This window comes from Camelus ferus, chromosome 12 (genome assembly GCF_009834535.1).
Source record: "Camelus ferus isolate YT-003-E chromosome 12, BCGSAC_Cfer_1.0, whole genome shotgun sequence".
Lineage (NCBI taxonomy): Eukaryota > Metazoa > Chordata > Mammalia > Artiodactyla > Camelidae > Camelus > Camelus ferus.
In genome coordinates, this window is record NC_045707.1 from 47006960 (window position 1) to 47029793 (window position 22834).

Sequence of the window (22834 nt, forward strand, 5' to 3'; positions counted from 1 at the left end):
AATCCAATGGCTTTTAAAAAATAAGAAAACAACAAGAAAAAAATGTCATTTACTATCTCCCATAGAGATGGACATAATCTCTTGATTGTTTACCTTGAATCTAATTATCAACTAAAGTTCATTGAGGAACCTGGACCAGATCCCACGAAATAAACATCCCACCACAGATATCATTATGGAATGTGGAAAGGTAGGAGTAAGAAGTGGTCAAAAAAAAGTGGTATCCAGCTGGACCGACCTGGGTTCAAGACTAGGCTCTGCTTCTGAATGGCTGCGTGACTTGGGGCAGGTGGCCTAAACTTTCTGAATCTTGGTTTTCCCATCTGAAAAATTGGGATAATAACAATGACTACCCCATGTGAGAATGAAGCAAGACAATGTGTGTAGAGCACTTAGCACAACACCTGCACACAGTAACCCTGGGTAATTGTTAGTGGGACTGTTATTGTCGTTGTTGAGATGGTTGTTACCAAGGAGTGGCCTCTTAAGCTGAAGGCTGCTGAGACTCAAAGGTCTGGATTTCGAGCTATTTTTGCAAGCGATGAACTACTAAAAATAGGAGGCACTGTTTACTCTCATAGCTTCGGGGAGCAGCTATGACTTGGTCTCTGACCAAGTAGCTTCAGTGGTGGAGTAAACGGCCTTCTAACTGCCTCTCAGTTCAGACCACATCCTGACTGGACCTCACTCCAGGGAGGTTTGGACGACTCTGAAAAGCAGGTCACGTGAAGTTGCATAGGCCAGGCCCTTTGGAAGGCTTTCCAAGAGGAGTGGGTCTGTTGTATTTCCTGCTTCACCTAGGAAGCTACAAAGATGGCACTTCCTGGGTTCTTTATCTCACCACTGCCACCTCATATAGTGTGAGGGCCAATGTCTTTGGGGATCACAGAACACAGGGCTCTGAGGCACAAAAGAGCCCACTTCTCTCCTAGGAGCTGAGCAGTGAAGGAGAGTCTTGCTACAACCCACCCTGTGGATTATCCTGACCATAATCCTAGAAGTTGAGAACCACCCAAACTCGATCCACTCCTGGTCTAAGGGACATCAAAGAGTAGGGACTCATCTCCAGAAATAATACCTCCCAAAGTCTCTTAGAGACCTGCCATTTACCTCTGAATCTTAATTGGAAACTGTATATGTTTCCTGGATTTGATGTTTCCCATTGTAGGAAATATGCTCTCAATGCCAACATGCTGTGTAGCTCACCTGACTTTATACAAATGTATGGTATGTCTGGTATGTATGTGTGTATGTGTATGTGTACATGTGTGTTCTTCAAATATGGAAGACGACAATTTTCTTTTTCTTGTTTTTTCTTGACCACCCTGCAATCTACAGTATGTGCAGCATATATCTGAGCCTACGGTGGTATGGTATCACAGTCACTGGCAAGTGATGAATGACATCTAATCTCTTAAGGATTTTTTAAATTATATCTAGTTTATTTTTGTTATCAAAATTTTGGTGAAAATTTCCCAGTAAAGCCAACAGAGAGGGGAATAGGAGGCAAGAGTAAAGAAAGATTGCTATACAGTGTATCAAGATATTATATAATGCATTTTATTATATAATGCATTCAGAGTGAGTACACATGCTTAATTTTGTAACCACACATAGATACAGAAGCACCGAATAGAATCACGGATCCTAGGGTTTGGAAGGGATTTCAGATTATCCAAATGCTGGATAGCTTAAAAAAATAAAAAAATAATTATTTGCAGACAATATGACTATCTATACAGAAAAAATTCCAAAAGACTCTTCAGACAAACCACTAGAAATAGAAAAGTTGCTGGATACAAGTGAACATTCAAAAATCAATAGTGATCAATAATGATCTCATATCCCAACAGAAAACTAATAGAAGGTATAATTAACAAACAAAACCAAACAGTGGCAACAAAAACTTGGGGAACTTATAAACAAGTCTAACAAAGGAAATATAAGATTTTTATGGAGTAAAGTTTGATTGAGGCACATAAAAGATCTAAATAAATTAAAGGATGAGCCATGTTCAAGTACGAGATGGGAAGGCTCAGAGATGGCAATGTCTCCAAACTAATCTATGAATGCATTGCAATTACACTGAAAATCCTTAAGTTTTTCCCCCCATGGCACATGACAGGTTGATCCATAAGTTAACATCAGAACAAAAAAATACCCAAGATAACTTAGAAGAACAAAGACAATTCACCACACTAGATAGGAATGCTATTATAAAACTGCAGTAATTTCAAAAGAATAACATTGGTGTAGAAACAAATACAGCAGAACAGAATAGAGAGCCCATAAGCAGACCCATGTTTATGGGAAAACTTGATATATGACAGAGATAACAGTACAAATCAGTAAGGAAAGGATAAAGACCATTTAATAGTGGTGCTCGATGACTTAGTTTTCCATTTGGAAAAAATTTTTTTAAATCCATACTTCTCATTCACAAAATTAATTTCCATGTCAATTCAATAATTAAAGTAGAAAGCAAGACTTTAATATTTTTACGACCCCGGAGTTGGAAAACACAAAACATAAAGAACAATATTGGTAAATCTGACAATGGTAAAATTTTAAATGTTAACCCATCATCTTAAAAAGTGAAAAGAAAATTTGGTATATGTATGAAATGGGATATACATATGAAAATGAATTCACTTTACCGAAAAGTATCAACATAAGCCAATCCTGAACCACAATGTTGTATCCTACAGGCAAACTGCAGATGGATAAGGTGATACCGAGCTTTTTCCCCTGAGTAGAAGGCACCACCACGCCCCTGATTGATCTCTTCCCTGGAAAACTGCAACAGCCTCATTGCTTCCCATTCTTGTCCCTTCCTGTGTCCTCTTCCACATGGCAACTGTGGCACATCCCTCTTAGACTTGTCAATGGCTTCCCACGGCACCCTTAATAAAATCCAAACTCCTTATGGAGGTGTCTCCGTCTTTCCTAATCTCCTCCCACTCCCTGCCTCCTTCTACCCTCCACCCTCTGATCTCACCTCCCTCCACTCTCCCTGCTGTTTACACTGCTCCATCCTCAGTGCATTTCTTGCTTTTCCACACACACACCAAACTCCTCCTCATGTGAGGGCATCAGCACTTGCCTGTTTTTGTTTGGCTTGTACCATCTTCACGTAGGGTTTGGGTTTAAATGTAATATCCTCAGCAATATCCTCATTTCCCCACCTCTGACAATCCGAATCACAATATCCTATTTTATCATTTCCACACAGTTACAGATACCTACAATTATCTCGTTTATTCATACATTTATATACTTAGGACAAGGGTTTTGCCTTATTCACCCAGGATCTGGAGCAGTGCCTAGCACCCAGTAGGCACTCAATAAATACTTGTTGACTTATTTATTTAAATTTTAAAAACATATAAAACTATGCTATATGGTATTTACAGGCTCCTAGTCATGTAGTAAAAGATAAAAACATGGATGGAAAGGATACATACTAACTTTAGGGTAGAGTTTATCTCCGGGGAGGGTAGGTGCTCAATGGGACCAGAGAGTAAGACAATGAGACCTTAAACTCAATCTGTGATTTTCTTTTTAAGTTTTGAAAGAAATAGATTTATTAAATCTACATATTTGAGTTATGGTTATGAAGTATTATTATAGTATTCTCTGTACTTTTCTGATCGAGATATTTCATAATAAAAACATTTTTATTTTAAGAGAGAGATTTGAAATAACAAAATTATAGAGATGGAAAACAAATTCCTACTTGCCAGGGGTTAGGGAAGGGAGGATGGTGATTATAACTGAGTAGCACGAGGGAGATCTTAGCAGTGATCAGTAAGTTTTGCACCTTGATTTCAGTGGTGATTACACCAATCTGCAGGTGATAAAGCGGCACAGACCTATGCATACACTTTATACCAATGTCAGTTTTGTGGTTCTGCTTGTGCTACAGTTACACACAATATAACCACCAGGGGAAACTGGGTGAAGGGTACACAGTTCCTCTCTGTTCCTCTCTGTACTATCTTTGCAACTACCTTTGTAATTTTTACATAATACAAATTGATTATTATTTCAAAATGGTTAAAAAATTTTACAAATAGAGAAATATGTAGTTCATCTAAAATAATACTATTTCTATCTGACAGAGGAGACAAGTGAGGCCCCCCAAAACAAAAGCGATTTGTTAACAGGTGGTGTCCAGGGCAGCGCCGGGAGGCCTGCAGAACCTGCAGTGTTCTTTGAACAATCAAGTCAGCAAATGCATGGGTTTACTACAGTCCTTGGTAGCCCTTCCTCTGATATAACAGTGACTTTCCCAGTGACAAACGCAGGCTGCACAGCAAGGCTGATGATCCCTAAATCATAAATCAGGTGCTAGAACTGGGTAACTTGGCTTCAAATCCCAGCTCTGCCACTGGATGTCCTCTACTTCAACCTCTTTGAGCGTCAGCTTCCTAATCTGCAAAATGGGGACAATGTGATTTGATTATATGCCACTCATGGTGTTTAAATCAGATAATAATACATGTAGAGAGCTCACCATAAAATTTGGCACACAGTAAGAGTGCAATGAAGGGCAAGAAACAGACCCAAATACATCTACTATTTGTCCCAAGGACCCAATGACACTGTCCAACCACACAATCAAGTTTGTATGCTAGGTGAAGTCTGGAGATTCTTCCTTGAGAAGTATTAAATTGTGGGTAAGTGGAGGTAGGGGTCAGGACAGGGCTGAGGCCAACTCAGTAAAATTACCACAACTGCCTATTAGGAAGTACCTGAGACCTATACCCCCAGCAGAAAAAGAAAAGAATATGAAACAAAATGGCTCACTTTGTTTGTGTAAACCCATCGACCACCATAAGGTATAATCACAAATTCAATGCTGACAGAATATAGACTCTATTAGATTAACCAGACAGAAAGCCAAAAATAACTGTATACTTCAAGTTCCGAAAGACTACAGCAAGACTATAGGTTACGGTTGTTTAAAATTAGAAAGAAAAACTAGAGCACTTTTCTTTTGGTCATGAACAAACTAAATTTAAAACTACTGAAACTAGATTTCATCTGTGAAAAGAGAAGGACCAGGCTCTACTTTCACTTGGCCGAAGGAAAGCATTCCAGCTCCAGGAGTGCGCACACACACAAGAAATTGCACATTCAGTCTAGTCTCATAAGGTACATTAAAGTTGACAACAAATCCACTTAAAATCCTGAAGTCAGAACAACAAAGAATGGTAGACGGAACTGGTCTTTCAACTGAATTCGTAGTGACAGGGTCTGCAACATGTCTTTAGAAATACATAAATCAGGCATCTAAAAGAGGGAGCAATCCAAAATGCAACTCATTTTTAAAACTAAATCACAAAAATTAGTTAAAATACAGGAAGTATTCCTAAAGTTAAGTATCGGCTTGGAATCAGTAAAATATGTGTCTATTATAAAAAGAAAAAGAAAAAAACTGAAGCATATTTGATTTTCAGTAATGAATAAGATTCCAAAAGCATACATCCATCCCCTTCACAAATGCTTCTAAATCAGTAATACTTTTGAGAAAAAGTGCTTGTTTCACTTTGACAGGATTTTAAGTATCCTAGTAAATCTAAGCTTAATATTCATCGCACATTTAACAAAAGAAATGAAGTTGAGGTAATAAAATAACTCTCAGTAAATCCCTACTTTTAAAGTATTGCTGACTAGAAGAATCGGGACCCTGTGTTTCTGGTTGGATTAGTCAATTTGTTAATTCTGTTAATTGTCAATTGGTAATTCAATATTAACAGAATGTATTAAAATTTTCTCAAGGTACTGGTTATATAATGAAATTCTTTTTTAATTTTTATTTAAAAGCCAAAGATCAATGATCTGCAAGTAAAAATTTCTCCCTTAGCTGCTGGTATCCGAAAGCTGTTATTTCCCACTAACTCCCTTATGTAACAGTCTTTCTAGCAATGTGGGTAAATATGTATTCATATTATTAGTTGTCAGGACATCAGAATTCTCTGCAATGAATTAATTTCATATTAACTTCAAAAAAAAAAAGAATTAAATCTAAAGAAATAAGATAAGAATAATAAAAGGAACCAGAATATTTCTTCTTATAGAAATAAAAAATGGAAAAATCATAATTCCATTAGTAAATTGTTAATTAAAAGATAGATTTGGGAAAGAATATCTTCTAAAGTCTTAATAGACTTAAAAAGTGAGAAGAGTTGGGCAGTAGAGATTATAATAATCAAGAAACATCTTTGTTTCACTTTTAAGCTTTTTTACAGAATATGTAAAGAGCTGTAAAAATGAAAGTACTATAATATTGAAGGTCAATTTTAGTCAAAGTAAGAAAAGGAGATTCAAAGTTAAGCTAAAATTTCCTATCTCAATTCCCTATCTTGATGTTATCTACATTCTTCCCTAAATTTAAATACATTTTTAACTTGAATTCATTATCATGAGAATTTAATTATAAAAATGTATGTATGTGAAAATGTGAAAAGAACCTGAATTTAGAAACCCATTTATTTTTCACTTCTTATTTTGAAAACAATTTGTTTCCAAATTTCTAACGCAAATAATCCCCCAGGTGCTTCCTGCCAGTTGTGAAGAACATTCTGTTTAGGGACAACACAGAACAACACATTTCACCTCCTCTCTCTTCCTGCTGGCTTCTAATGTGTTACTGGAAAATCAAGAGTTTGAAATTAAGAGTTTTGATTAGCCAGGCTCTCTATGCCTGTTGGTTTATTTCCTTTATTTTAATGGGTAAGCCTCTGTATGATAATGAAGTAGCTTACAAAGCCACTGAGATTCAGACCTTAAATGGGAAATTTAGTTCAGTTTGGGGTTTTTTTCCTCCCTTTTTGCTGACACCTAAATCCTATTCTGAATTGATTGTGTCTTTGTTTAGGATGTTTTGAGGGTGAAAGCTGGGTTTTTAAAGAGCCATTTTTCAAAAAGCAGGTATTTTGTAAAATAAAGTACTTGTCAAAATTTTGTAATTCCCAAAGAGTCGGCTATAATCTAAAAGGTATTTGGAGAAGGTACTAAATAATCATTTATAAAACAATTTAACAGCAACTTGAATCACAGATTATTTTGAAACTTGACTTACATCTTGGTATCTGGTCTCATCTGTAATAAGTGTTACCTATAAAAACCTTAAATTAAAAATAAGAAATGAAGTGCTTCTGTATAGGTGGAATGCTTTAAGCATCTGACGTTATAAGCAGATCAATATCCCATGGGAGGTAGTATCAAGATACAGAGTCTGATCACTGCGGTAATAACCGTGGCAAAGTTAATCCCCTCTCCAGGACCACCGTTCACTTTTACAGTAAACCAATTTAGTTGTCCCTTGAACTGGCCACCCCTCTGGTATCATGCATAGGTGCAGAGGATAAGTGGTTGGTATGCAAAGAAACAAACACAAAAAGAGAGACAGAGAAGAGAGAAAACTAGGATAAGGGGATAGAGCATACGGTGACAGACAGTTGTTAAAGGAGGAAATTTATACCATAGTTGTGCTCAACCAATATCCTCTGAACAGAACTCATTGAAGATGGTATTATTACACGTTAAAAAAAAATATATATATACATTTCTGATTCTGCCCTAGGATTTCTCAAGACAGTCAGTTGTTTTAACTGGAGTCACAGTCAAAGCCTGAAGCCATCTGCCTGCTCCATAGCTCTGAATGTCTCTGGTCCTGCAGGGTCCGAGGTTCTCAGGCTGCTCAGCCGAGCTTCTGGCTGGTTCGAATGGCCTGGGGCAGAGCACTTAACACTCAGACATCCTTTCTGGAACGGAGATTTAACTTCCAGATTGGTCACTTAATTAGCAAATGAATAAGCTTTTTTGGTCTGAATACTAAATGTGCTGTTTAAAAATTAACAGTAGTTCAAGGAAAACCCTCAATTATATTTAACAATTTAAAAGACAGTAACTTATTTAAACCTGAAATATTAATTGGTACAACCGTTTTGGAATATAACTTGGAAATAGCCATTAAAATATTAATGCACATATCCTTTGACCCTAAAATTTCACTGCTAGAAATTTACTCAACATATATATTCCCATAAAAACACAGCAACATTAGCACAGAGATTTACTCTGTGATGTTTACTGTATCATTGTTTGTAACAGCAGAAAGCTGGAAACAACCTAAATGCCCATTGGTAGGGGATTGGTTCAATCAACAATGGTGCATTCATACCATAAAATATTGTACAGATGTTAAAAAGAATGATGTAGAGCTTTTTTTAACCATAAAAGGTATATAAAGCTATGTAGTTATACAGAAGTCTCAAATATTAAATTTAAAAAGCAAATTGCAGAGCAGAATGCATAGTATAATACAAATTGTGTGTGTGCTTTTTAAAAACAATTTAAACAAACACTTATCTTGTGTTAAAACAATTCTGGAAGAACAAAGAAACTTTTAAAGACAGTGACCTCTAGAGAGTGGAACTGGGCTGGGGAGGGGGTCGTTGGCAATTTTATTTTTCACTTCATACTCTCTGAACTGCTTAGATTTCTAACTTTTAGAACAATTGACGAACCAGCTAGTAATTAAGCTTATGTTAAACCTACACTAACAGAAACAGAACGGATGCTCTTTTATGGGACAGTCGGTGGAAGCCACTTTGCCTAGCCACGTTCTCATCTGTACCAGGATAACCAAGCCTATGAGAACAGAGGTTAACCCATTAGCTACACAGCAGAATTGTTCAACAGAGCCGTTTACCCTCCACACCACACTCATCGTGGTGTGTTTCCACGATTAAACACTTTGACTTCGATCAGTTTCTAAACACCTTCCGACAGTACGTTACAAGAGGTCCAGGAGCCGGAGCGGCGCCGGGACGCGTCTGGGAGGAGCTGCTCGGGCTACAGCCGCGACTGGGCTCCGCACTCAAACAGGCTACACACAAAGGACTTTTTCTGCATCACCCGGTGGCGCCAGGATCACTTCTCTGTCGACAGCCCGAGAGCACGTCGCAGTAGAGCCAGCCCCGGTAGCAACTCCGTTTGAAAATTCTCAAGTAGAAAGAGCGGAAACTCTTAAAAGCGAGGTTCCTCCTCCCGCAGACGACACACTTTCTTCTCCTTACTGCTGTCTTTTTCATTCTCCCTTAACCAGTTCCTAGAAACATGCACCCGAGCTATTTCGTTTCTGGTCTTGTATATGTAAATCAAAGTCGACTGTCTCGTACTGATTCGGTTTTTACCTCCTTGATTAACCCTGAAAGTCTTCTCTTCTGGTGCTTCATTAACCTGCTCATGAAATGTCTTTGGAAAAAGTTGGCTTAAATCTTTCTTCCAAATCTAAAATTTTCCCCCACTAAAATTATATTTCAATAAAGCAGTTTTTAAAGAATAGTCACTTTGCTCCAAGAGTATTCTGAGGCTTAACTGCAGTGCCAACGAGTAAAAACTTGTTATCCAGACAGATAGTGTTGCGAGAGAAGCCAGTAAGTTTAAAGAAAAGTTAACTCATTGTATTACCACGTAATCTCTCATTTCTTCACAAACAATCTCTAACTTGCTCTTCAAATATTTATAATATAAATGAAGAAAAAGGACTGTGGTTTTCACATGTAAATTGGGAAGCTAACTTTTCTGTAGTCCATTTCTCCCAAACCCTGAAAGCCCTCCCTCCAATAAAACAGCAAGAACAGTAAACAGCAGTCAAATCTCAAGGTTAACCCCAGAGCAGTTTTTCTGGTTGCTGGACTGAGAAATATTATTAGAAAATAAGGGGAAAAGAGGACACAAATAAACTTGTTTACAGAACAGAGACAGCTCACAGACATAGAAAACAAACTTATGGTTGGAGGGGCGAGAAGGGGGTGGGGAGGAATAAATTGGGAGTTTGGGATTTGTAGATGCTAACTACTATATACAAAATAAGCAACCAGATCCTACTGTGTAGCACAGGGAACTATGTTCAATACCTTGTAATAGCTTATAATGAAAAAGAGTATGAAAAGGAATATTTATGTGTCAATGAATCACTATGCTGTACACCAGAAATTAACACATTATAAATCGACTATACTTCAATTTAAAAAAAAAAAGAAAAGAAGGGGAAAAGTAGCCTTTTTCTAAAAGTCTGGGGGCTAGTCTAGTGTCAGTAGCTAAAACTGTATTTTACCATATTGGTAACTCTTAAAAAGTCTAGATACTGGCTTACTTTTGTCATAAATCCATACTAACAAACCAGTACTTTGTCAACCTTTGCAGCTTTGGCACTAATGGAAGGTGCTGTTAACAGCCCTCAAAACTGAAGTTCCTTTATTTCTTCTGCCACTTGAGAAAAAGTTCTGCCACAAAATTCTAATAACACTAAGTTCCTACAAATCAACTTGGAAATGTCTAAATGTGTTTTTCCTAGAAAAAGTGCCAGACATCAATTTTATCTGGCAACCATCAAAATACATCAGATCACAAAACTGTACATTCCTGGACCTCACAAGAAGCATAGCAAGGAATTTCAGCCAGCCAACCAAAGGGCTCAGCTGCAACTCCATCTGTAGTCCACAACTTGGGCAATAACACTGAAATTAACCACTGCTGCCAAGGCAGGAACACCACCCTCCAACACCCTCCTCCCTGCTCTCCCCACCCAAGAAAAGTAATGGGTAGAAATTTCAAACCCACCTTCTCAATTTCTGGTTTAAGATTACATAGGATTATTCAATCCACCAGCAGACTAAACTCAATTTCACAAAAACAACCAGAGAGCCCAAGTAAATGGAATTTTTATTTGCACATTCTGTGTTATTTCATATGAAGACAAATGACAGAAAACATGGGAATTCAGGAGGAAGAACCAATTCCTAGAATGTGACAATTAGTATATCTTCTGTAATTAGAGTGTGGTACACTTGATGTACATAGTGACCTGGAAACAGAAAATGACTTTGGAATCTATCAGTCATTTATTCAACACCTAAAGGGAGAAACATAGTGAGGAATTACAAGGCACTTCCTGCACCGAATTTGCCATCTAACTAGAGACGTAACACTTTAAGAGTTCAGAAAGTTTTAAGACTGGCAGGTGGAGGGGAGGAAAGCAAGGGATGGTTGTTTTTCTTTGTCTTTCCATACTACTTGATTTTTTAAACCATGCTACATGTGTGACTGATAAAAGTTTAAGACTTTCATAACAACAGCACTGGTAAGGAAGGGACAGATGTGACAAGCAATAGGAAGAATTCTGCCTTGATGGGAGAAGTAGGGTGCATGCGGATCCCTCCCTCTGCTTTATGCTTCAGATCAAGTTCACTCTGTCTCCAGAATCTCCCGCAGATTCTTCCTCTTCACCCTCCTCCTCACCACTGCCTTAGGCTACAATGACCTCCCCAGTCATCTTCCTCTGGTGCATGAGTTCTGACCTTTCATGACCATTTTGGCCGAAGACTATGGACCCCATCTCAGAATACTGTGTTTACACCTTGAAACTAAATACACAGATCACAAAAGATCAATTCTATTAAAATGCATATTTCAAATTATTTTTAAAGTTCTGACATAATAATATACATACTTCTTTATTAACACATTAAATGACGATGTAGCTGTGGGTCTAATGGCTACAGTAATTTTGGTTTAGTGAAAAATATGAAGGGTTGGAGATTTCTGCAACAACTGTATTATGGTATCAGAATGCCTGATTTCTAATGGTGATAAACTCACCTCTTCTGCTAATTCTACTGTGACCAGATTCATATTTGAAAAAAATGCTCAATTTCAATTAGGCATTAGTGACAATAAAAATGTTAATTTTTTTCCCTATTCAAGTTCACAGATCCCAAGCTTTCTATCCATGGATCTCTTACAAGTCCAAACACTGGGATAAAAAGTGCTGATCTTGAGTCATGCCAACCAGACCAGCCTCCAGACTGCCACAAGTCTGATGCTGTCATTTTCCATCTCAAAAATCTTCAACAACTCCCTTGCTCCCTGGGTGAAATACAAACATTTTTGAAAGGCAGGTAAAGCCATTGCTCTGTTCTCTGCTCACAAACACAGGCTTCTCCCCACCTTGGTTTCCGCTTCTGCATTGGAAGCTCCACCCACAATGGTAGAGCTCTCACACTTCCGGATTCTTCCCTTGGAACTCCCTGGCCCAGCCTGTCAGCCAGGCCAACTCTTTTTTTTAAATGCCAGGTGAAAAGCTATCTCCTCACTGATGCCTTCCAGCAGACCCAAGTGTTTCATCTCAGCTCCCACTGCTCTTTATACATGTCCCCTTACTTTGATTATCTTATTGTATTATAACTGTTGGGCTGGCATGTGTGTCTCCCTACCACCCAGACTCTTCTTAAGGGTGCAGACTTTTGTGACTTTCTCTGGGACATTGCCTCCTGCCTGGCACAAGTAGATACTCAGTAAATATTTGTTGAATGATGGAGTGAATGAATGACTAAATAAATGAAAGAGATAAATATGAAGACGGAGAAGGCAAAGATTACAGTTTCTAATTTGGCTTAATGAAGAAAAAGTGAAATGCAAAATAAAGGAAAATATAGTGTTCATAAAGTTTTAAGTTAAGGGCATTTTATATGTTCTAATTTTTTTTCAAAGATCACCCGTGAATGCAGTAGAAGATAATTGTCCATTAAAACACAATGGTTATTCTGATATTCTGATTATACATAAATATGCTATATAAAAAGATCTCAACCTAGAAATAGATTGCATTCTAAAACAGGGTTTGCAAACCAGTTGCCTAGAATTTAGAATAAACTTTCCTTCAGGAGGCAATTAAAAACGGTGATAAAGTGTCCAATTTATCACACAAAATTCCATTTGATTTCTAATGTGCTTGAATGGCTCCATGTTTAACTGAAAATTGGTAGAAAATAATACTATTCAATACTCTGGCAATATAGCCAATCAAGCAAAGCAGTAAGCAGAAGTGAATGTGAACATGATCTATCTTGAATATTAACATTAGAGGAAAGACTGGTTCAATTTTAGCAGAGCGAGGAAGCCCAGAGAGGTATTTATGAAGATCAGAAGGAACTTCTGGTTATTTCAGAAGCAGAAAGTTAGTAGCCCTAGCTCTTTAAGGTGTATAATTTCATTTCAAGGCCGGAGACCTTTCCTTTTGGCTCACAAATGGCTCCCACAAAGGAAAAAGAGAAATTTTGTTTGCAGTACTTGAAGAAGTTTTGGAAAACAAAGAGGAAGGAGGAATGGAATTAAAGAGGCCATGTGTGTCCTGTAAAGTTTACCTGAGGTCAAATGAGTTAAGCTAGGGAGAGAAAAAAAGAAGGCAGCAAGGTATACATGGCATGGAATGTGCGCTGGTCATTACTGCCGCTCAGCTCACCGCAGTTTTCTGCTGCTCTCCTCCCTGTGGGCACAGGGAGGACGGGACTGCCTGGCCCTCTTGTGGCTGGGTGGCACCATTTTGCAGAGTTCTGGCCAATGAGTTGGGGGTTGAAGTGACAGGGCCTTTAAATGCCAACAAGACATCCCTGGATTTCTCCTTTCCCGCTGGCTCCCGCCACGTTTGAAGAGGTGGCTGCTTTGCCAGCCTTGGTTCCAGAATGACTAAGAGAAGAGTCTCCCTGGTGACACATGAATGGGTAGAGAAACTGGTGTTATTTTAAGAAATAAACCTTTGTTGTTTTAGGCCTCTGAGAGTTGTCTGTTTTTGCAGCATAACCTAGCTTATTATGACTGACACATTATTCATATAATTTACCCCCAGAGAAAGGAGAGGGGTGCTAGGGAAGAGATGGTGGGTTAGGGTTGCCCTGGATAGAGCCCAAAAGGAGATAAGAGGAAGAGAGGGAAGGTATAAATTCAGACCTAAAGAACCCTTCCAAGCTGGATGCCCAAGACTTGGGGAAGTCTTGTATTACTCCTGAAATCAAAGTCCTAGTACCACCATAATTACACATTGGGCAGACAAGGTCGTAGCCCTCTGTTAACTACATATGACTCAAAGGTACATGGCCTAGCACACATCACTGAGGGACATGCTGGCTGCTGGCCGCAAAGTTTAAAAGCATTTATAAGCTTATTGAGAAAAAGGACAGAAGAGTGGATAAAAGCATGGGATTTTTGCCTTTTGCCTCTTTGCATCTGAGAAAGCAAGACGGGTCACCAGCAGCTGTACTAGAGCCAACCTAGAAAATTCAGCCAGATCTCTCCCTCTTGCCATGTCTGCTCAAACTGGCACGGTCTGATCCGGAAATACGGCCTCAATATGTGCCACTGGTGTTTCCGCCAGTGCACAAAGGATATTGGCTTCATCAAGTTGAATTAAGTGAACATCCTTGAATGGATCGTCCAGCACATCTACCTTATGCAGAAACAATGCTAATTCCTTGTATATAAAATAAAAATTTCAATTATGAGTGGTTTAAAAAAAAAAAAGCATGGGATTTTTGGAGCCATATAGGCCCGAGTTCAAATCTCAAGCTCTCCCTCTTAAATCAGTCTAAGTGTCCATCTTCTTCACTCTAAAGTGGAGATAAAAGCAGAACCTACTTCAAAGGTTTGTTGGGAGCACTAATTGAAGTCGTATCTGTAAAGTGTCAGGTGTAGTGCCTGGGATTACAAAATGTTGTAGCTTTTTCCAGTCCCCTGGAAGCCCAAGAGTTGGCTGGTTATGCAATGACTGCCTCACTGTCGTTCCTTGAACATAACAAATCCATGGCCTACTTCCCAATGCAGCTTCAAACTGGATCCTGTGGGAGCTTTCAGCCCTTGCCAGGCTCGGTGATGGAGCCCTACCTATGACTTCCGTGCACTCCCACCCTCCTAGGCTATCACGCTCAGAGGTGTGCTCCACTTTTAAAAGAGATCCAGGAAAATCCAAATATGCAAGATGAATAGATTGGGGCAGGATTATTCATGCTTCAAAATTCTTTTCATTTCACCAAAGAATCCAAGAATTGCCTTATTACTTTGCAGGTTTATTTCTTTTCTTTAATGAATTTCTTGATAGACAAAAACAAAACTAAGCTGAATGACTTCTGGTCCATTAAGGATCAATCAGAAATAAGAAAAATCCATGTAAGTGGGAAAAATGACTTGTGAAAGCATATCCTTTGCCCACAGTTTTCTGGGAGCACATCTAATATGTTGGCCAGGAAGCAAAGACAGACCTCCAGGTCCTTTGACAATGATAATCCATCCAGAGGGACACTGTGATAATGGCTGACACACATCAGATTCATGTTTCTCCATCACAACCAAGATCTAAAAACCCAAGTCCAAGCCCTGTGATTATAGGGTAGTACTCAAAGATCCACAGCCATGAGAAAACACAAAATTCTTCTAACCAGGATAAAAATGGAGTCAGCTGACTCCAGCTGTGAAAAAGTGCAGAGTTAAGAGGAAGTTATTATTTTTTCAAAATAAATGAGAATATATCATGGCACAGAGGCAAACTCTACACTACAATTTAAGTCAAAATTGAGATGCCACAGAAACACAGAGCTCGCTCCCCTCTGGCCATGCCCACCCCAATGGAGAGAGATTGCTCTTGCGTCTGGGCACTCAGGTAGGCCAGTGGACGGGACCAACAAGCATGAAGGTGCCAAAAGGCCCTGAGAGTCAGTGTTTGGTCCAAGATCAAACAACCAGAAGACACTAAGTTTTCCAATTCCCAGTTCAAGGTTCTGCCCGCCGCAGCACAACTTCCTCCTTTCCTGAGAATACAATCTGCCACTTACCTCAACCTGCCTGTTGAGGAAGCTGGCTTTCGAAGGGAAGCACGTGCCTAGGGGACCTGAAGCCCCAAACTCCAAGGCAAATGTGAGCCTGCGGACAAGGAAAGGGAGTCGATGTCTGTACCCTCCCCCTAATCTTCTCCCAAGCCACTGCCTCCTTCCCACCCCCTCACATCTAGCCACTCACACCTAACCCGTCTCCTTAACTCCACTCTTGCTTTGTTCCAAGTCATTTTCCAAAGGGCCCCTCCACAGGGATCATATAAAACACAAAACTAGTTCAGTTACTCTCCCATTTAAAAAGCTTTTATCTACTGCCATCCAGATAAAAATCCAAGCTCTTCAGCAAGGCCTACAAGATCTGCCCCAACTCACCTCTACCTCCTCTTCAACCTTTCGGGATGTTGCAGTAAAGTGTGTTACAGCTCAGTTACAGCTCAGTTGTGACAGCAACCTGGATCCCGGCGAGAGACCAAGCAGCACTTGGAGAGTTGGAGAACTCAGGTTTATTATGCCGGCGAGCCCAGAGGAGTTAACACTCCAAGCTTTGGACCCCGTCTGTAGGTTTATACAGGCTTTTATAGGCTGCCAGTCTACACTTTGCAACATCATATGCAAATAAGGTGTAACAAAAGTTGACTAATTAGGAACAAGCTTTATAGAACTGGACCAATCAGGAGTGATAGAAATGGACCAATCAGGAGTGAGCTCCATGTAAATGAAGTGCTACAAATGGACCAATCAGGACTTAATTCAGGGAACCAATAGAATCTTAGGGGTAAGTTCCACTTTCTTAGAAGTAAGCCTTTTCAGAGGCAGAAAGCGAGATATTGCCGCTGGGCCAGGGAACCGGATGGTGCTGGCAGGAGAGTCATGGCCCTGCCTTGGGTGTCCTGCTGGTCTTTTTCATGGGGCTTCCCACCTCAGGGAGAAAGATCTTCCTCACCGAGGGTCTAAAGACTCCTTTCTGCCCTTTAATACTCAGATGCAAGGCAGCTTCCTCTGAGGTCTTCTCTAACTCCTCAAAGCAGGTTGATGGCACCTTGTCCATAGGTAACTATTACTGCCTTTATCATGGCATCTCACAGTAAGTTGTTCATGTAGTTAAAGCGCCTACACAACGTGGTGTCCTGAGACGCAGAACTGGGCTTCAGAGCCCAACAAAAACCTGGGCCTGAACCCTGACTCCCTTACTCACTGGGCAGGATATTTTCTCTCTCCAAGCCTCAGTGTCATTTGCAATAAATTGGGAAATACATACCTTACCAGTTTGTTGGGAGGACTAAATGGAATGACAATGCAAGGCAGAAAACATATTTGATAGCTTAACAAATGTTAGTTCCCCTCCTCTCCATCCCTTCCCATGGGCTATAAGCGTTCCTTTCATGCAACAACATTGTTTTACTCTTTTGTATTCTTGGTGAATAATACAGTAGGCACTCAATAAATGTTGACAAAAAAATGAAAGGCAGGAGAGGGAGGGAGGAAAGCAGGTGAGGAGGAGAGGAGGGAGAAAGGAAGAAGGAAATTAAATAATGAAATGAATGAATGAAGCTAGAAGGAAAATGAGACCCTGATCTGTTAGTGCTACAAAAGTTGATGTATACACGAGTCATATGACTTTGAGAATGTCCTATCCTTCCCTACTAATAAACTCTGAAAGGATATCAGTAGATATTGTGTAACTAGGAAAAGACACTGATCAAAAGACTGGCAGATCTACCAGCAGAAGGCAGTGTAGCCCAATATAGGATTAGCACACATACTTAAAAAAAAAAATTCCTCAAATAGCTCATTCCTACTATGTTCTAAATGCTGGACTTAATACAAAGAAGGATACAAATAAACTGATCTTACTCTAGTGAGGCCTCAGTTATTGAGGACGATGTAACACCTAGATCTGTGGTGTGTTGTTAAACCAGAGGGGGGAAAAGAAGCCTTACTTTATAGTGTCTGCCAATTTCTGCCAATTTCTATAGTGTGTCAATACTCCCTTCATGGATGACTTCGATCTACTAACGATATATTCATAATAACTTAGCTCACAAAATCTCTGAAGTATTTAACAATTGGGTCACAGGAGCCCTCAGCACACCACTGATTCTCCATCCCTCTTAATTTTCTCATTCTTGCCATATTTTTAGTCACTTTGTTAATTATTAACATTCTTATTGCCTGATGGACAAAGAAAATAAAATGAGAGAACAGCTGGGTTTTCTGTCCACAGTTCTAGTAAAGGAGACTGAATGGGGAGAAAGTTGCAACTGTTATAGATGTGTTTACAGGTTTCAATTATCCCCATTCTCTCTGCCCCTTATTACTGCAGATAACTGAGAAGATACCCTAATCAAATGTGTAAAACACAAACATGTTTTCTGATCAAATATAGAATCAATGGCCACAACCTGAAAATAGAAATGAGGCAAAAGAAGCTATGCTAGAAAACTGAGAAGCAAGGGTCAAGTTCATTAAACGGCAGAGGGGGAAAATGGACAGAGGACCTGAATAGACATTTTTCTAAAGAAGACTTACAGATGGCCAACAGACACATGAAAATATCCTTAACATCACTAATCATTAGGGAAATACACATCACAACCACAAGATACCACCTCACACCTCTCAGAATGGCCATCATCAAAAATACAACAAATAACAAGTCTTGGCAAGGATGTGGAGGAAAGAAATCTCATGCACTATTGGTGGGAATGTAAATTGGTGCAGCTGCCATGGAAAACAATGCGGAGATTTCTCAAAATTTAAAAAATGCAACTACCACATGATCCAGCAATTTTTCTTCTGGGTATTTACTCAAAGAAAACAAAAACACTAAACTGACCAGATACATGCAGCCCCATGTTTGTTGCAGCATTATTTATAGTAGCCAAGACATGGAGGCAACTGAAGTATCCTTCAATGGATGGATAAAGAAAATGTGATACATATATACACAATGGAATACTATTTAGCCATTAAAAAAGAATGAAATCTTTCCATTTGTGACAACATGGGTGGACCTTGAGGGCATTACACTAAGTGAAATGAGTCAGAGGAAAACACCATGATCTCACTTATATGTGGAATCTTAAAACAAAACAAACAAACAAAACAAAGTGAAAACAGACCCACAGATACAGAGAACAGCTGGATGGTAAAGGAAGGAGATGGGCAGAGTAGGTGAAGGGAATTAAGAGGTACAAACTTCTAGTTATAAGTCAAGGGGCTGTGATACACAGCATAAGGAATATGGTCAATAATACTGTAACAACTTTGTAGGGGAACAGATGGTTACTAGACTTATTGTGGAGATCATTTCAAAATGTATTTAAACGTCGAATCGCTATGCTGTACACCTGAAATGAATGTAATATTGTACATCAACTATACTTTAATTTTTAAAAAGATGACAGAGGGAATGTTAAAAAGGGAAGTCAAACAACTCCCCCAGGCAGCAATAACATGGGAAATACTTTTCTGAATGTAAAGATCACAGCAGCTCTCTAGACCAAAATCTAAGCAGGAAAAAGCATACGGAAATAACAGAAGGGAAAATCGTTTAGCAAAATGTTAATTTTTATCTTAACATGGTTGGAAACCGGGGAGATACAAATTTTGTGAAATTCTTTGACAGAGTCCCACTCTCTCTGCCAAGAAAGGGGCTCTTTAGGAGGTATTTATGTGAGACGGACCAGGGAGGTAGCTGGCAGTGTTTCCTTCCCTCTCTCTAGGATGCTGGTGTGCCTCCCCTTCCCTCTGTTTCTAACAGAATCAGCACCACGTGAGCAATACTTCACAAAGGGTTCTCCTGATCCTTGGGGCAAGTCAGAGTTCCTGCAAGTTAAGGATGTAGTTCAGAGTGAGAGTTTCTGTCAAAGCAAGTTTTATCTTTATGGCTCAAGTAAATGTTTATTGCCGTGAACCCCATTCTCTGTGATGACACTCGTGTGACCCAGCCTCTCTCATTGACAAAGCTCCCGAAGACATAAGAAGGAAAACCCAGGTTTATTCCGTGATTTCAGCTTCCTTACTATCTAGGCATCTGGGACTCCTGGGCTTTTGAGAAGCTACTGTAGCAACAGCTGTTACTTTACTTTAGTAATAAAGTTAAGTAAACTGAACTCAAGCCACATAGAGGAAAAAATTAGAAAAATCAAAAATATGTGAAGATGAGAATACAAGGAAACCATGCCTACGTAGGAGGAGAAAAATGAAACTATCACAGAATCATTTTTTCGGAAGATACCCAGAAGGGAAGGAACAGAGGGTGTTTCCATTCCATTCAAACGAAAGGCACCTTAGTGAAGAGGCAGCTTCTGACACGTTACATTAAAAGACAAAAATGTGCCCATGACAGAAGTGTGGCAGTTGGGGATGGCTACTTGCTTTAAACCCTGAAAGGAATCAAAGAAAGGGACAAAGAGACATTTACCTTTACAGTATCCAAACTCAAGGTGAAGGGAATTAACTCGCTTTCTTTGGCGTATAATATGGTCAGTGGGGCTGTCAGATGAGCTAACAGGGTAAGGAAGAGAGTAAAGTAGGACAGAACTGAGCCATGAGGCCCAGAAGGAAGAGTGGACTTCCCTGGTGAGGACCGGAGCTGGGCATCACGGGCATTGGGCATCGCCGGCTGTGCATGAGTCTCACCTGGCAGAGGCAGAAATGAGGTCACAAAACAGCATGGATGGCAGGGTTTCGATTTTAAAACAGCAAATAGATTAGAAACATTGAGAAATGGAAATGAACAGAAAACCCTGATGTGGATCAAGGCACCACGAAAGCCAGCAGAAGCTGATTTTTCTGGATTCGGTGGATGGAGCCGAGAACCGGGAATTAGCCCACAGTCTATTCCCAAGGCCTGCCATCTAAATTTTAAAGGAAGGAAAACGTGATGTTCAGAGAACTGTAGGGCTTACAGGGTAGCCAGAGAAGAGTACCGAAGATTGAAACAAAGGGCAGGAGGGTGCAGCTTTTACAAATACTAAACCTGAGATTAAGGTATCTGTGTTCAAACACAAACTCTGCCTGGACTTGCTGGGCTGAGGGTGAGTGTGTTTGGGTGCACGCCAATCTCCTGACCGCCCGGGTCTGCGTGTCTTCCTTAGTAAAACCTCAAAACTAAACTATTTCATCTGAAACGTGCTTTCGAGCTTTAAAGTTTTAGGAAGTGAAAAACTGGGAGAGGAGAAGACAAGCCTCTTAGTAAACGAAAGGCCTAGAATGGATGACAACACCTTTTTTGCTCCAAAGGCTGGAGAAGACCTCTCAGAGACAAGAGAGGTCTCAGCACAGCTGTTAGATGTCACCACAGCCATTCAACCCCCCCAACCTCCTGTGCCTGAACCCACAGCAGAGAAGGGCACCGCCTGATCTCCGGACATTCCATCCCGTGGATTATTTGATGACGTCTCTGTCTCCCACCGTCCTACCAGGGTACAATTTTCTAAAAGCAGAGAAAATCCTTCCCAAGAAAATAAACACTCCCAAACAACTGTCCCATTCTGTTACCTATTTGGATTACATAATTGCTATGAAGTCAAGACTTTCTTACTGACACGCCAGAAAAGACCTCTCAGCTCATACACTGAACTGCCTTTTCTCCACTGTCCAAGGCCCTAAAAATCTCCAAGTCCCTAAAAAGCAGTCCCCAATGCCCACTGTGATGGAAACAAAAAATTCCACTGCCTCAACTCTGCTCAGAATGGAAACTCAGATCAAAATATTTTACATCCATGAGGAGATAGAAGATCTGTATACTATATTCTTCAACAATAACAATAATACATACCTTTACTGATGCCCCAAACTGCCCTTCATAGAATGGAGAACACTGGATATGTTTTCTGGTTCTTTTGAGGTTAATTTAGACAAGTGTACAATCTTAACTATTTCGTCTGGCCAATCTGTAAAATGGGGCCACTGATAATCGGTAAATGGCATCATTTACCAGTCACCAGGAAAAACAGTTAACCCCCTCCTGACCTAACCCTGAACTAGAAAAAGAACCACTAGGCCAAGCTGACTCAAATCCCACAGAGCACAACGCTAATTAAGACACCTATACTTTTCCGATGGAGGCAGCACTAAAAAGGCTGAGGGTTCCTTTTACTGCCTGCTCTGACTTGTTCATCTGGATCAATGTAGAAATAGCAGCAATTTGCTCTTTGTAATTCCTCTCCAGGAATAAAAAGGACTAGGATATTCCTGGAATGCCTCCTTACTCACAAATCAGAAGGCATACCTCCTAGAGACACTGTACTTCGCTCTGTTTGGTCCATGTGGAGATTAAATGAGATAATGCATGGAAAGCGCTGAGCAAGAATCTGGCACACAATAAACAATAAATCAATGATGTTAGTAATTGTTATACACACATACACAAAACCAAAACCAAAACCAAAACCAAAAACAAAACAAAAAAAAGGGAGGACTGTTTCCTGATGCCTATCAGCTTACTTGGAATAGGGAGGATTGAAACATAGGCAATAATAGTTTCACACCACACCCCAGAGATGTCTTTGCCGTCCTCTGGTTTTCTTGTAATTGGTCCCTTGCTAGTAATCATGAAGAACTTTCGACAGTGCCACAGGTAGTCACTCCCCACTCTCCACCTCTCAATAACAGCAGCAGCAGAAGGTTTGAAACAATGAGAAGAGAAATGCAAAAGACCTTAAAGAAATTCCACAAAGCCCCTTGGCACTGATCATGTGGAAGTTTTGCCAGAAAAGTCAAATATCCCACACTAAACCAGGGTTGTTGGTGGAGAAAAAGGGTAACTAAAGCACAGAAGCTGAACAACCAATGGAAAGATTATCTCCCCGTCAGAAACCAAACCCTAAGAGTCTAGTTCTTCTGTAAATTTTAGGCTACAGATAAATTCTTCCTAAGGCACACCTAGCAATCTCTTGTGTTTGGCTCTGCTGTTTGGACACGCATAGTTATGTTTTCCTTCCAGGCACAAAACCGGTTTTCAAGAGCTTCATGAAAATATTCACATTTTTCATGATATGCGATAAGCACGTTTTACTATAACTGAATTTTCTAATTCGCTTGGGGCACCTTCCCAGTGACGTACCAGAGTATACAGCTGTGCAGGACGTTTCTTTTTTTTAAGGTGGAAAAATGAATAACGTCTGGACTCCAGAGAACATGGTATATTT